Here is a 16,931-nt window from a genome sequence, read left to right on the forward strand (position 1 = left end):
CAGGCCTTGCCACCCCCCAGAAAAACACCCCACCAAATTGTAGCCAATGCTGCCAAGACCCCATGGCACAAAATGTGGCCCACAGCCCAGCCCAGAAACTGTTGCTGTGGTGCCAGGTAATGACGTCACATAGCATGCCCAGCTTCTTCTCCCTAGCTACTAGACTCCTTGGAGTTCTTTCTGCTCAGGAATCCTACTTGCTTTAAAGCCAGTTGCAAACATTTTACAATTTAACTAAATGTTTGTGAAGTGTTTTCCCATGCTTCATCTCATTTGATCTTCAGAGAAGTTCTGGACTGGGTAGAGAGAGACTGAGTAAAATCCTATTTTCTTTTCATTAGCCAGAAAATGAAGATTTAGAAAGTTTAGATGCTTTCTTCTAATTAATTTTCTTTCAATGTGCATGAATCTGTGCACTGGGCCACTAGTTTTCAACAGAAGTCCAAAATCATACAATTGTGTTAAAGGAGTTGACTTTAGAAAATATTAATCTTCCTGTGGGATGATTCATGATTCACCTAAATTTTATCCACAAAAGTCATGGGTCAGCTGAAACATTTGCAGTGCTCAACAACAGAGCTGTGAGTTTGCTGATAATGTTTCACTGTTCAAGACAATGGAGAGAAAGCAAGAATGCTGTGATTTTTAAAACTATGATGTCTTAGAGACCAGTGGTGATTTTACCAAACATTTTGGCATCATGAAATGGTTGCAAAAAAATAAAAATTAAAAAATGAAGGTTAAAGATATACAAGGAAAGCTAATACAAAAGGTGTGCAGCCACCATCTAGTTTCAGAGTTAAAACTTGGGAGTAACAGGCACACCAACAGGCCTCCAATCCACACACAGATACACTGGCTTCACAGGACTGTGTATAAGGATTGACTGCCCTACTAGCAAAATAGTTCAACTTTTTGTGAAGTTGGCCTTTTATCTGCTCACTCCTGGAGATTTGGTATAAAGGGCCAGAAGGAAAGCAGAAGAGGGTTTTTCTGTTGTCTAGATCTCAGATGTTTTCTGTATTATTCCTGATGTAATCCTTTGTTGTGCCTCAGTTTATCCTTGTCCACTTGTCCTAAAATTCTCTCCCTTAACTGAAAACAAGAAACTCAGATTGCCAGGCAGAAAGAAAGATGGGCTAGAAGAGATAGGGACGGGATCAGAAGGATGACACAGAGAAGAAAATAGGATTAGCATGTTTGATTTGCATTCTCCTAGGACTGAGACGTGGGTTCCAGAACACAATAGAAAGGAAGATAGCAATTACTGGTGTCTGCTACATGATCTTTTAGGACCCAGTTTATACTTTAGCTTCCCCCAGACACAAACATGCAAACCTACAGACTCCTAATTTGTTATTTAATTATTTTACATAGTTTATGAAAGTTTTTCTTGCCATTTCGTAGTATTTTCTTTTGTGTCACATATTTTGCCTTCATGTTTTCCTCCTAATATTAGGAATATTATGCTGAAATATTTCATATTGGCCAAAATATGAAGTTGAAATTGTGAAAGCGTTAATAGTAAATTTCAAATATGTGAAACCTACTACTGAATAATAAAAGTATAGTTTTCTCTTAATATTTAGCATTCCGTTGTATGGGTTCCTATGAGCTGTTTTTACTCACAGCACTTCTGACACCAAATCCATGGATTTTCTACACCAAGGAATGCTCTAATTCTCTGCAGACAGCAACTGGGTGTGCCACAAATCCATTCAGTTCTGACATTAACTACCTGGAGTTAGCACAGATCCCACAGATTTAGGAATTCAGTCTCACAAGACTGCCCTAATTCAGATTCCAATCAAAAGTCTAGGTCTCATATCCTGACTAGCTATAAACTGAGGGTTCCTATAACCCTTCTTTTCCGTTTCAATAATTTTGCTAGAATTGCTTACACAATTGAGAAAGGCACTTTGCTTATTATTAGTAGTTTATTTTACTACTAAAAATTACAACTCAGGAACAGCCAAAATGAAGAGATGCATAGAGAAAGGCATTACAAATAGGGAGCATAGAGTTTCCATGCCTTTCCTATCTGTGCCACCCTCCCAGGCACCCTAATGTGTTTACCAACCAAATTTCTCCAAACCCCATTGTTTGTGTGTTTTTATGGAGGTCCCATTACGTAGGCATGATTGATTAAATCCTTGGCCATTGATGAGTAACTCAATCTCCAGCCCCTCTGCTTCCACCTGTTCCTGGAGTATAGTGTTTGAGTGGGTTGGGAGGGGACCAAAATTTGTAACCCTCTAATCATGTGTTTGGTTCCCCTGGCAACCAATTCTATGCTAGGAACCTACCGAGGACCATATCATTAGTAGGAGCTTGTTATGAATAACAAAAGATGCTTCTCTCATTCCTGTCACTCAGGAAATTCTAAGGATTTTAGGATTTCTTGGAAGTAGGAGCCAGAGAATAAAGACCAAATATATATTTTTATTATATCACAATTGCCATAGTTTATTTGACCAGTCCCTGATAGATAGAAACTTCAGTTAACTGTTGTATAATATTGGGACATTTTAAAATATCATATATTATTTCCTTAGAATAAATTTCTAAATGTAGAATAATTGAATGTAATTTTTTTTTTCAATTTTTGAAGCATTTAACTAATTTGTTTTAAAGCAAGGGAACCAGTTTATATTTCCAGCAGTGTATAAGAGGACTAATTTTTTCATATCTACCAACACAGGATATTGTCATTGTTGTTTATCTTACATGTGTATAGACAAAAATAATTTTATTAAATTGTGATTTGTAAATGTAAAAGGTTTTATAAGGTGAGTAGAAGAATTGAATTTTTGTAAGCTTTGGAAGTCAGGTTGATTTTAGACTTGATTTAGAAAAAGATAGGGAAATCTGTATCTATTCTTAACTTAGAAGTGATATAATAAAGTGTTGTTTTAGTAAAACCACTTTGATTAATGATTAATCTGTTACAATGATGCAGGTATGATTAAATAAAGTTCAGCAAAGAAGAGTTATAACTGCATTGAAGATGTGATGAGAGATAAAAGACATAAAGAGAAGAATATTTCAGTGTTTCCTGCTTAGGAGTTGGGAAGGATAGTAATATCATTATAATGACAGGGAAGTGAAAAGGAGAAGGTGATTAGACTCCTGAATTTAAAATGATGAAGGAATAGGTAGATAGAGGGAATATTCACTTGAAGGGCCTATTGCAAGTTAAATAGGGAAGAGGCAAGCAGGGCAGAAGAGAGGGTGCAGAATTATCTCCATGATGTGCCTAAGAGAACATCAATAAATATCATGCTTATACTTTTGGAATTGCAAACCAAGGTATAATGGGCTGAATTTTTCAAAAAATGCATTGTAATTTGCTATTTGGCTGAGTGGTTGGAGAATAGAAAGAACAAATGAGCAACCTTTGTTGAGGCCTAGAATCAAATAAAGAATCTTAGAGATTTTTCTTGTTTAATAGTTTCCAAATTAAATACTTATAGGAGATTTAAGATTTTGAAGAAGGTCATACGAAGACAGTGTATATGTGTGCACTTGCATGTGTGAGTGTGCATTTGTATGTATGAGTATGTGTGAAAGAAGGGGGAATATGGGTGTAGAACTGCTCCAGGTTTTTTATTTACTATACTAGAGGCTCGGTGCACAAAAATTCATGCACTCGGGGAGTCCCTATGCCTGGCCTGTGCCTTCTCACAGGCCGGGACCCCTTGGGGGATGTCCCCCTTCCACCTTAGTCCCACTCCCTGGGGTATCGGGTTTAATCTGGCAGTCAGACATCCCTCTGACAGCCCTGGAGCCTTTGGAAGATGTCCAACTAAAAGCTTAAGCCACAGTGGGACAGCCTTAGAGCTGCCGAGGAGGCGAGAGGGTTCCTCCACAGCCGCTGCATTTGCAGCCATCAGCCAGGCTTGTGGCTAAGTGGAGCTCCCCCTGTGGGAGCACACTGACCACCAGGGGACAGCTCCTGCATTGAGCATGTGCCCCCTGGTGGTCAGTGGGTGTCATAGAGACCAGTCGTTCCCTGTAGTTCCCCTGTTAGGGTCAATTTGTATATTGCCCTTTTATTATATAGGATGCCCAGAGAAACTCTACCTTTAACCATGTAGTATATAATAAGCTTTTCCGTAAGATTTTATTTAAAAAGGGTTATAGTGATCTTAGAAGATTTGAAAACTAGCAAATTACAAATAGGTAAAATTGAGTCTTGAAGAGACTAAATGACTTTTAAAAATTCATCTATTTGTTCATTTATACAGTGACTTTTTAGTGTGTGCCTGCTTTGGGCCACAGACTGAGATAGAGATTAGAAGTAGGAAGCAAATAAGAGTAAACAGTCAAAGGGAAGATCAAACCCACCATGCAGATGGGTTTATAAATACAAAATAAGGTGTCAGCCTCGGATCTTAGCTTAGACATCCTTCCAGTATTGTGTCCCACTGCCTCTCACCATGGGAATAGACTTGCTTAGACCATGAAATGACATCTAAACCTGAGTAAGAAATAAAAATAACCTCAAAGAAAGCATTACAAAGTTTAAGAATTTAATCAGGGCCTTACATATTTAACTCAAAGAAAATGACTATTTCCAGATTACTAAAAATAATTATTTCCTACTTCAGTGGTAGTGATCTTAATTTTGAAATTGTACCTTTCCTGTTTTCAGCAGACATTGACTTTTGGTACTACTATCATCAACTTCAAATTTGTATTGAGTATACCGAGTCTTTCCTCACACCTCTCCTCTCCCCGTGGTCTTTTTGGTGTCATAGCATCTCTTGCCTCAGGAACTATTGACATTCTGATAACAGCAATGTCTACTGAGGTCCTTTTAAATTTGTCCTGCATCAATGTGAGCATGCAACATATTTTATTTTATGGCTTTACACTTTCTATTGAAGGAGATTTGGCACAAATGGACAACAAAATATCACAAAAGAAAAATAATAGAAACTACCATAATCACCATTTAAACTATCTCTAAAACTATTATTTATAACTAACATTTTTAATATATTGGTATATCCCAAGACTTCTATTTACAGAAATAAACATTCTTCTATGAAATACAATATACTCTATCTTCTATTTTATAATTTATTTATTAAAATATTTTATAATTATTCAATACCATAATCTAATTGTCTGCTATATTTTAATGACTACACTATAATAATAGCTCATATTTACCTAGAATTACCTTTGTGTCAGTCACCACTGAAAATTAAATTTATATGCATTATCTAATTTAAATTCACAGACATTGAATGAAGCAGGCACTATTACCATTGCCATCTTAGAAAAGAGAAGATGAGACACTGTGTAGAGTTTGGGTAATTGGCCTAAGATTTCATAGCATGGAAGTGGCACAGCCAGGAGTTAAATTCAGGTACTAAAACTCTGAAACACAACATTTTTCATGCTGACTCTATAATGCATAATATACTATTGTTTTCATAATTACACTATTCCAATTTCCTGATGGTGGATATTTAAATTTGCAAATTTTAATTTATTTTAAAAAATTACAAAAAAAATATTTTTATAGATCAATCTTTGCCTCCCATGCATGATAATTTATTTGCAATAAACTCTATTTAAATCTGTTAGGATCCAAGGGTTATTTGCACAATTTATGACATCCTAATTTTTATGGTAACATAAATCTTCAGGCAGCCCAGCCTAACAGATAGACTGAAAGGTGGAAGCAATAGAACGCTAAATTCAAATCCTTTCTATATTTCTCAAAAATCACATCACCACTACGTATCTTGTGGGAAACAAGCTAATAATCCTGATCTGCCCTTAGAGCTATAAAATAATTTAGAAGACTAAAAGGTCATTTGTATGAATTCAAATTTGATAAAATCTTTAAGATGCAGGTGCCCTGCATATATAATGGGCTCTCTTAGTAAGGCTGTGAGGACTGATTAGTCCAGATCTGAAAAATGTCCCTTGTTTCCTATTTTTTTTTATGATATTTGACCTAAGGAGATGTTCCTCTGAATCCTTTGATAATTACAGGGATCATCTGAAGCTGAGTAAATGACATATTTCAGGATTAAGGTCAAATGGTTTTCACTGACCTATTATGCTTTTTGCAAACACATCAGGACATTATATCTACCATTGCATCAGTAGGATTTCCAGCTGTGCCTGTTTTCAATATTGGTATGTCTTAAAATGCCTTTTTAAATGGAAATAATTGATGGCAGAGAGTAAACTGCAGTAGCACTTTGGAAATATTCCAACTTTTTTTATACTTTAACATTTTCCAAACCAAAAATTAAAGGACATAGCAAATTTGTGTATATAATATATCTCAAATGTTCCTGAGGAGTCTAGTATCTCACTGCTGCCATTGTTCTCAATCTCCTGCCTTCCTATGTTTATGCATCATAATTATGGGTTGGGTTCAAAATTCTCAAGTGTAGTTTTTTCCATTGACCACCTTGTGTTATGAGACAAGCTATACAAACTAATGGTCTACAGCAAGCATTTCAAACTTGCAGCTGGTGGGCCACCTGCATCATGTGTGTGAGTTTGACATGCTTGGTCTACACGACTGTAGGGTCAGATAGGTCTGGGTTGGAATCCCAGCTCCCTCACTCACTGGGATGATAAGCATTTATCTAAATCTTTAGCAATTCCTCATCTCTGGTTTGGGCATAATACTCAAACATCTACACTAATAAAAGATGAAGATGCAAATTGACCGTTCCTTTGCAATACCCACCAGCGAATCAGGAGTGAGTATGCAAATTAATCCAACAAAGATGGTGGGTTAATTTGCATACACAGGTGCCAAGTGGCTGGGGGTGGGGCAGGAAGCAGCATTCTGCACTGCCCCAGTTGCTCTGGGCCTCTGGGCAGCATGGGAAGGTGGAAAGGCAGCTCTGGTCCTGAGCGAAGGTGGTGCCAGCAACCAGGGGAAGCAAGGCCCATTCTTGCACAAATCTTAGTGCATCAGGCCTCCAATATATCATAAACTTGTGGATGAAGATTAAATAGGAGAATGCATGTAAATAGCTTAATAAGTTGCCAGACTCACAATTAATGGCTAGAAAGCTAAAGCAGAAAGAGTACATGTCAGCTAAAAGCAGTTTGGCTCAGTGGATAGAGCATCGGCCTATGGACTAAAAAGTTCCGGGTTTTATTCCAGTCAAGGGCATGTACCTTGGTTGCAGGCACATCCCCAGTAGGGGTGTGCAAGAGGCAGCTGATTGATGATTCGCTCTCATCGATGTTTCAAACTCTCTATCCCTCTCTCTTCCTCTCTGTAAAAATCAATAAAATATATTATATTAAAAAAAAGAGTACATGTCAGCTTCAAGGTCACAAAACTGTTTCTTGACAAAGTCAGGACTGGAATTCAGTCTTACTGATGATGCCAAATCCTATGCCAAATCCTCTTCTGCCTGGTCATCCTTCCAAAGGCCTCACCTTGCAGGCTCTCATTGCTTGCTTACTGATATTTATCAATCAGTTCCTATACATGCTCAAACTTTTCCTTCATCCCATTTTCCCCAAGAAGAAGGGCCCCATTTTCTTTTTAGCTTTTCTGTCCCTATTATTGGTAGTTGTTGGCTAAATTTAATTCTATCTCTTTGCCAATTATTTTCTGAAGCCCTCATCAGCTGGGTACATTGCCCTTTAAAAGATACTAGTAGCCGTGCACACAAATCTGTGTGCCAGTAGCTCTCTGCTGCCCTCATGTAGTCTCTGCCCATTGTCCTGCCCTCTTGTAGCTACCCCTGCCCTCATAGCTTGCTGCTCTGTCCCCTCCTGTAGCTCTCCACTGCCTGCTTGTAGTTCACTGCCCCACCCTCCAGCAGACCAGTGATCTGGTCATTAAGTGGTTGGTCATTACAACACATGGCGTAACAGATAATTAGTATATTCCTCTCCTATTATATAGGATATTTGTTAGCAGCCCATCCCCAAAGCTATCATGAGAGACAGCACCCAAGGTCTCTCCCTCCAATATAATGTAAGAGTTAGAAATAGGTTCTGAATTCAGCTACATGGTTTTAAAGCCCTCTTTTTTTTAAATATATATTTTATTGATTTTTCACAGACGGGAAGGCAGATGGATAGAAGTTAGAAACATCAATGAGAGAGAAACATCAACCAGCTGCCTCCTGCACCACCCCCCACTGGGGATGTGCCCGCAACCAAGGAACATGCCCTTGACCGGAATCAAATCCGGGACCCTTCAGTCCACAGGCTGAGGCTCTATCCACTGAGCCAAACCAGTTTGGGTAGCCCTCTCTTTTCCCCCCCAAAAATCCCAAGTCTGTCACTTTTTACCTTTGAGACTTTTAATATGGTTTCTGCTTCAGATTCTTTATCTGTAAAATGGAGATTAAATTCTACCTACTACACTGACTTGTTGTGAAGATTAAATTAATGAATATATGTAAAGCCCTTCCTTAAAACAGTATGTAGAACATATTAAGTCCTATATAAACATTATCCATAATTTTAGTAAGTACCTATAATTATTATAATAATCACTACTATTTAAGATTTCCAAATGTAGCTCAGAGCTATTATCTCTTCCAAATTCATCTCCTTGCTCCCTGCTACCACCCAGTAAATATCTGTCCTCATCTTACTTGAGTGATGTATTGAACAAATATGTAAGAAGTGCCTATAACTATACTTAGCACAAGGGAAACTCTCATAAATTCTAGCCCTTTTTTGTTGACTCTCCACCCCCCAGCTGTTTGCTCTTGACTTTCTTCTTGAAAGTTTCTTCCTTCAGATTTTGAGGACTTAATCTTTCCTGATCCCAGTTCTTTTCCTAGTACTTGATCTTGTCCTACACTTTTCCCTTTTGTACTTACTTGTTCATTTCTCCATATACTATAAACTCCTGGAGGGCAATGGGAAACTTCATTTATCTTTTTCTCTTAGTACCTTATACATGGTAAGAATGTAGTAAATCTTGCTGAAACTGGTTTGGCTCAGTGGATAGAGCGTCAGCCTGTGGACTGAAGGGTCCTGGGTTCGATTCCGGTCAAGGGCAGGTACCTTGGTTGCAGGCACATCCCCAGTAAGGGGTGTGTAGGAGGCAGCTGATCGATGTTTCTAGCTCTCTATCCCTCTTCCTTCTTCTCTGTAAAAAATCAATAAAATATATTTTAAAAAAAGAATTTAGTCAATCTTTTCTGACTTTAGTATTTGTCTTGAGTCTCTTAACTCTCTACATAAGAATTCTTTATTTCCCTAACTCCAGTCAGGTTTAGGTATAAACTCTAGATTTTCATATCACTCATAGTGGTTTTACTTCAAATATCTTAAATTCTAAAATCTCTCTTTCTGATACTAGCTTGTTATTTTTTATTTCTTTAAATTTCTCTCTTTATTATATTTATACTAAGAATGCCTGACACTTGAGTCCCTATAATATTCTGTTACAGTATTAGTTTCTTTGCATAGGTTGTTTCACTTAACATTCATAACAATCCCATAATTAGTATTTTGCTTGTTTAACAGATAAGGGACTTAAGTCTTCCATAAGTCAAGTGATTGTCTCAAGGTCACAGAGCTAGTGGCTTGGGCAGAGTCAGGCTACGCATTGATGCCCCTTTGATCTTTTCTCTATGCCATTTTGAAAGTTTAGCATGTTAAATGTCAACATGAATATTCTAGGCAATAATTATTATGGCAATTCTGAGGAATAGAAAGTTTCAAATTATATATTTAACTTTCAAAAGAATGTTTAGCTCCTGTCCATTGATTTCCCCATTGCATCTATTAATGCTTCACAAAGCCGTCTCCAAGTACCTCTGAGAATGTGGCATTTGACTACCAGACCTCTTGTCAGAGCTAACTGCAATTGTGTTAGAAATTGGCTCTCCAGCTGGGCTGGGCTGCAGTTAGGAAACATGATTGTAGATGGTGAACTGCCACCGCTGGGATGTGAACCAGACATGAATGTTAAGCAATAGTATCCACAATTTGCAACCCAGGAACTGCCAAATTGACAGCTAGACTAAACTATAGCAGCATAGGAAGATGTGACTGGTTTCTCCCGTGCAGTCAATACAAAGTCTTACATTGTACTTTGATGAATACAATCGTACTGTCCCATAAACTGAGATGCTGTTGATTATGAATCTCAGATTCTTAGTGAGCATTTCCTGTCTGATCGCCCTTGTAAGCCTCAAAATGACCCTAACTCTGGTTGGTTTGGATTAGTCTTAAAAGGGAAAATGTAGTTCATTAAGCGTATAGAAGTGCCAAAGGCAGCCACGCTTCTCTCCATGCACTAAATAGATTTCTTGCATTTTATCTAGGACCAGATGAAAGGGATCCATAATGCTGAGCTAGAAATAAGATTTGACTCACTGAGGGATTTGAACAGATATAGTGAATGTATGAAATGAATATTAGTTAGAGCAAAACTTAAAAGGGCAATCTAAAGGTTTGGGAGATTTTCTGTCTCTTTCTAAGGAGCATGTACCAAATATTGTTTCATCTCATTTTTGCTTTTAGGATTTATTTATTTCAGACTCGAAATACCAATTTGGTATTTTACCAGAGAGAAAATTTACTTACCTTTCTCACCATCCTTTTCATTTATTGAGTTGTCATCTATTTCCTTCATGCAAAGGACATTTTCACATTCCTAATACGTGGCAAGCCCTGGGATTGGAAATGAGTTCTTGGATAGGAAAGTCAGAGGTCCTTGCCCTTAAGAACTCCTTCCTGCCAAAACTGGTTTGGTTCAGTGGATAGAGCATTGGTCTGCAGACTGAAAGGTCCCAGGTTCCATTCCGGTCAAGGGCATATACATTGGTTGCGGGCATATCCCCGGTAGGGATGTGCAGGAGGCAGCTGGTCGATGTTTCTCTCTCATTGATGTTTCTAGCTCTCTATCCCTCTCCCTTTCTCTCTGAAAAAAAATAAATAAATAAAATTAAATTAAAAAAAAAAAACCACAACAAAATATATAAATATATTAAAAAAAAAAAAAAAGAAGAAGCTTCTTCTTGGTCTGGCAAGGGAGATAAGTGTGCACGTATAGCAGCACAGTAGTAAAGGGGTGTGTAAAATGTTAGGGGAATCCACTTGAATAGCACCTAAGCCATCCCAAAGGTGTGGAGAGGGCTTTTACAAGGCAATAACACCTAACTTTTGAAAGAAGAGTAGGAATTGATCCAAAAAAGAGAAGTGCCAAAGTCCCATTATACTCTACATCGTATAATCACTGCACAAATGGAGAGCCCATTATATTTCAATATCAATAATTACAGAACCTATCAGAATTTTAGAGTGCATATTTTTATTACCGTGTGTTTAAGTAATTTCTCTCAGCAAAATATTTATTGGGCCAGAACAAGTTTCCTGATAAAATGCCATTGTATTTTCATGTATAAAGACGTGCATTGTTTAGCCACATGGGTACTTTGTTAAAAAACCCTAGGAGTAGAATCATTGACTCTGAATCATGTTTGAAAGAGAGATGAAATCAGGGACTCTTAACTATAATATTTAGTAAGTGCCTTTAACAAATGCTCTTAGGCCTATAGGAATGTGCATAGAGGTTACCAATATATATTTCTTAGAAAGTGATTCCTCCTCATGACATCTTAATCCTGTTCTTAACTTCCAGAATTCTGGCTCCTGGAAAAATTCTGGGCTGTTTGAAATTTGTGAAACTGATTATAATAAAATAATGTTTAACTGCTTTAGTGTACATTTGCACAAATTCTAAAAGTGTACTTCCTTAGAAATTGAGAAGTGTAAATTGGACATATAGTTTGCAAGATAGATACATGTTTAATTTTATAAATAACTCAAAACTATCTAACTGTACTTTCTATACATTGGATAGTAGAATTATATGGAAAAGATACATTTGAGATAAATATTATAATTAGAGCCAATTTTTGAATTGTTAAATCTTATTTTTATCTCATAGTTTTTAAAAACCCAAATAAGGTTTGAAGTCATATTGAGAATATGTAAAATATATTTTTTGCTCAAACATTCTCCAAAATTGTGACTAATAATCGTTTTTTTAAATGATTTCCAGAATTTGAGCTGTTCATGATAAATTGCTATATATTATTTTAAACTTCTTTAAACTAACATATTTAGTAAAATATGTTAGTTTATCCATACAAGGTAATTTATGTTCTCCAAGTTCCAGAGGAAGTGAAAAAGAAACAGCAATTTCTTTTTAATTTAAAACATCTTAAGTGTGTATAAGCATGTAAGACACTGAGGGATTTAAGATTGCAAAGTCAGTGAAAGATTTTATCCCTCGTGCATTCAGGGTGACTGTTTTGAAATGAAGCACTTTCTTAATAAAATACACATATTTTTATAATCTTCAATAAAGAGATTATTACATCAAAATTCAGGAGATTTGGAATTTTTACTTTTGACCCTATCATTTATCCACTTAAAATCTTCATTGCTTTACTATGGAACTTACTAGTAAAATAAATTTCAAAAAGACACAGGCAGTCATTTTTATCTTTTCTTCTCCTTTATCTATGAGCTTTTCTTTGTCCTTTGGATTCTATTAAGATTTTCTTTTTATTACTCATTTCCACCCATTTGTTCATGAAGTATTATGGTTCAATTTTCTCTGTTTTTATTCTGCTTGGGTTTATTGAAACTCTAGAGTATGTGGGTTGAATATTCTTCAAATTTGGAAAATTGGTTATTTTCTTTCAAAGGTTTTTTTCTTTTTCTTTTCTTTTTCTAGTTCTCTCCTTCTGGGAGTCTAATTATATTATATGTTTTTTCCCACTGGTCACTGAAATTCTGTGTATTTTGTTTTCATATTGCTTTGCTTTTTTCATTAAACTTTTTTTGGAGATAATTTTAGGTTCATCTGCAGTATTATCAGATATCATAGAGAGAGCTCATGTACATTTTTCAGTTTCTCCCAATGGTGACATCTTGCAAAATTATAATACAGTATCACCACTAGGATATTGATATTGACACTGTCAAGATTTTTAGATTTTTTTTTTTTACCACAAGGATTCCTCATGTTGCCATTTAACAGCCATTATCACTTTCCTTTCATGCGTATTCCCTCCCTAAGCCCTGACAAATACTATGTTATCCATTTCTATAATTTGTCATTTCAAGAATGTTACATAAATAGAATTACACAGTATGTAACTCTTATGGATTAGCTTTTTTTTCCACTCAGCATAATTCTCTGGAGATTCATCCAAGTTATTGCTTATAGCAGTACTTTATAGTATTGCATGGCATAAATATGCCAGTTTATTTATACATTTTTATCTGGATTGATATCAGTTTTAGTGGTATTAATAAGGCTGATTTTTTTCTAAAAGTTCGTTTTTAGTTATTTTTTACATTTATGTTTTTAATCTATTTTTGTTAAGTTTTTGTAAGATGTGAAATTTAGGTCAAGATTTATTTGGTTGCCTATACATTTGTTAAAAAGATTATCTTTCTTCATTAAATTGCTTTTGACAATACTGAGATTTGCTGTAGGGAAGTTATATTTAGCCCTTTTCTGAAAGGGTAACAACACCTTATAGTTAAAGACCTTAGGCATTAATGACAATAGGAAATTAAGTAAGTTTAGAGAAAAGGTTTCCAGCTGTAGTGATTGAGAAAAGCATATCAAAGATAATTAAAATCTGCCGAAACCGGTTTGGCTCAGTGGTAGAGCGTCGGACAGAAGGGTCCCGGGTTTGATTCCGGTCAAGGGCATGTACCTTGGTTGCGGGCACATCCCCGGTAGGGGATGTGCAAGAGGCAGCTGGTAGATGTTTCTCTCTCATCGACGTTTCTAGCTCTCTATCTCTCTCCCTTCCTCTCTGTAATAAAATAAAATAAAATATATTTAAAAAATAATAATTAAAATCTACTTTATAAATCTTGCTTCTGGCAGAATCAATCCCTCATTTTTCAAGGGTAAGAGGAGACATTACATACTTGAGAGCTGGTGATAGGGGATATAGATTAAAAATATCAAGTTTCTAATATAAATATAGCTGTATAGGTCACCATCTTCTTCTCACCCTGTGACAAAACATACGGATGCAATGAAGGAAGCAAACAAAACCAAAAAGGTCCTGCAAAGATATAGGAGAGGGTCAAAGTGCGGGGGCAGATTGAATCTGTAGACTTAAATTTAAGTTTCATAAAGAGCTGATACTAGGCAGAAGCAACACAAGTTGGAAAAAGAGAAAGGTAAGAATAAAAGAAAGCAAATATAAATATTAGTATAGAAATTCATGGAATAGAGAATAGAAAAATAAGAAAAAATTAATATAACCCAAAATTGGTTCTTTGAAAAAATAAATAAAACTGACAAACCTTTAGCTAAAGTAACAAAGGAAAAAAAAGAGATGACTGGAATTATTTAAAACATGAATGAAAGAGGGAACATCACTACTGACCCTCATAAAATAAAACAGAGAATAGGGTAACACTGAGCTGTATCACAACAAATTGGATGACTTAGATGAAATGAGCAAGTTCTTAGGATGACAAGAACGACTGAAAGAGAGTTCTAAAAAATAGAAAATCTGGTTAGATGTATAAGTAGAGAGATAGAATTGGTAATTTTTAAAACTTCCCATTAAGAAAAGCTAAAACCCAGATAGTTTCAATGGTGAATTATTCCAAGCATTTAAAGAAGAATTAATGTAAGCTCTTCACAAATTATTTCGAAACATATAGAAGGAGAGATACTTCCCAGCTCATTCTATAGGGCCAGTATTATTACCTTGATATAAAAACCAGACAAGGATTTAACAAAAAAGGACACTGCAGACCAATATAAATATGAATATGAATATAAATCCTATATAATAAAAAGCTACTATGCAAATCGACTGAACAGCAAAATAACTGATTGCTATAATGCTCACTGACTTCCAGGGGGCAGATGCTCAACACAAGAGCTGCCCCCTGGTGGTCAGTGCATACCCCCAGGGGGAGTGCTACTCAATCAGAAGCCAGGATCAAGGCTGGCAAGCACAGGATGTATCTCAGGAAAACAAGATCAGTTCAACATCTGAAAATCAACTGATATCATATACCATATCAATAGAATAAAGGACAAACACTTATTATCATCTCAATAGATGCAGGTGGGGGGGGGGAAACACACTACAATATCAAATACTCTTTTGTGATAAAGATAACTTAATGAATTGGAAATATAAGAGAACTTCTTTAACCTGATAGATGAAACCTATAAAAACACACAGTGAACATTATACTTAACTAGAGACCTGATTGCAGGAAGATTCATCCAAGAATGGGCCTTCCTTCCCTGAGCTGCAGGCTGCCTTTGCTCTGGTCAGAGCCAGCTTTTAGCTCTGGGCTGGAGCCACTGTTCCACCTTCCCACAATGCCCAGAGGCCCTGAGTGGACAGGGGTTTGCAGAACGCCTGCATCGTCACCATGGCAACGACATAAGCATCCTATCCCACCTGTGGCCACTCTTGGTGGGTTAATTTGCATATCCACTCCTGGTTGGCTGGTAGGTGTCATGAAGTTACAGTCAATTTGCATCTTACTCTCTTATTAGTGTAGATTAAGGAAATTTTCTACCCAAGATCAAGGAAGACAAGAATCTGTTCATGCCACTTCTTTCAATACAGTCCTGGAATTCTAGCCAGAGCAAAAAGGACAAAAAAATAAAATAAAAATCACCCCAATTAAAAAGGAGGAGTTAAAATAACTCTATTTGGGCATGAAATCATCTAGCATGTAGAAAATATTAAGGAATCCACTTACACAATATTAAAATTAATAAAAAAGTAATCAAAGTTGCAGGAAATAGAGTCAACATATAAAAATCAAGTAGATTTCTTCGCTTTAGCAACGAACAATCTGAAAGCAAAATTAAAAAACAGTTCTATTTATAATAGCATCAAAAAGAATAAAATTAGTAAGAACAAATTTAACAAAACAATGCAAAAATTATATACTGAAAACTGTAAAGCATTGTTGAACTTAAAGACCTAAAATAAATAGAAGTACTCCTCCTAATTAGTCTGCATATTCGACTCAACCACTCCTTAAGTAAAAGCAATGAGCAAAACAATGTCTACTGCATCTGAGATGATAGATAGATGATAGATAGATAGATAGATAATAGATAGATAGATATTTGCATTACTTATACTTTCAGAGTCTGGAAGGATTTACAAGAAATGCATGAAAGCATTTATCTATGGTAGTGATTGGATTAAAAGGGGAGAATGTGGAGATAAGGTAGCTTTATACATTGTTTTGCTTTTTGTATTGTGCATCATATTTTTTACATATGGTAGAGGGCAGGAGTAGGAATTCTGCAGTCCCACCCGACAGCCTTTAATGTAGACAAGGCTGGATTCCCAAATTCAGACCAGAATCACTTTACCCATAAATTCGGTAAGCTCTGTGCGGAGATGTTCCTGATAGGATGTGTGGCCTCACATTAGTTTTCAGAGACTAAAACTAATACTAAGGAGCAAGGGAGGCAGAGAAGGAGGCCAGCTGACTAATTCCAGAAGGATCTGAACTTCTTTCTTGCATTTCCATGGCAGCTGTAGCTGAGACTTGTCCCTGTCTCCAGTTGGCCTTGTTTCACACAGTGAAGCAGAGAATGTCTGGAGGTGGTAAAAATGTTTGTTTAGCTGAAACTGGTTTGGCTTAGTGGATAGAGTGTCGGTCTGAGAACTGAAAGGTCCCAGGTTTGATTCCAGTCAAGGGCATGTATATTGGTTGTGGGCACATCCCCAGTAGTGGTTGTGCAGGAGGCAGCTGGTCGATGTTTCTCTCATCAACATTTCTAACTCTCTATCCCTCTCCCTTCCTCTTCTGTGGAAAATCAATAACATATATATATATATATATTTTTTTAAGGTTTGTTTAAGAAGGATTCTGCTGCTCAAAGTTGTAGAAACGATGGGGAGAGAAGGTAGGGGAAGAGCAAAGGT

The 16,931-nt window shown here is 36.4% G+C and overlaps 1 protein-coding gene across 2 annotated transcripts in view; it reads left to right on the forward strand.

The window, feature by feature from the left end:
* Positions 1 to 16,931, forward strand: part of LOC118722332 (multiple epidermal growth factor-like domains protein 6) — a 589,906-nt gene that overhangs the window by 454,801 nt on the left and 118,174 nt on the right. The window lies entirely within an intron of this gene.

This window comes from Pipistrellus kuhlii, unplaced genomic scaffold (genome assembly GCF_014108245.1).
Source record: "Pipistrellus kuhlii isolate mPipKuh1 unplaced genomic scaffold, mPipKuh1.p scaffold_m20_p_2, whole genome shotgun sequence".
NCBI classification, from domain to species: Eukaryota; Metazoa; Chordata; class Mammalia; order Chiroptera; family Vespertilionidae; genus Pipistrellus; species Pipistrellus kuhlii.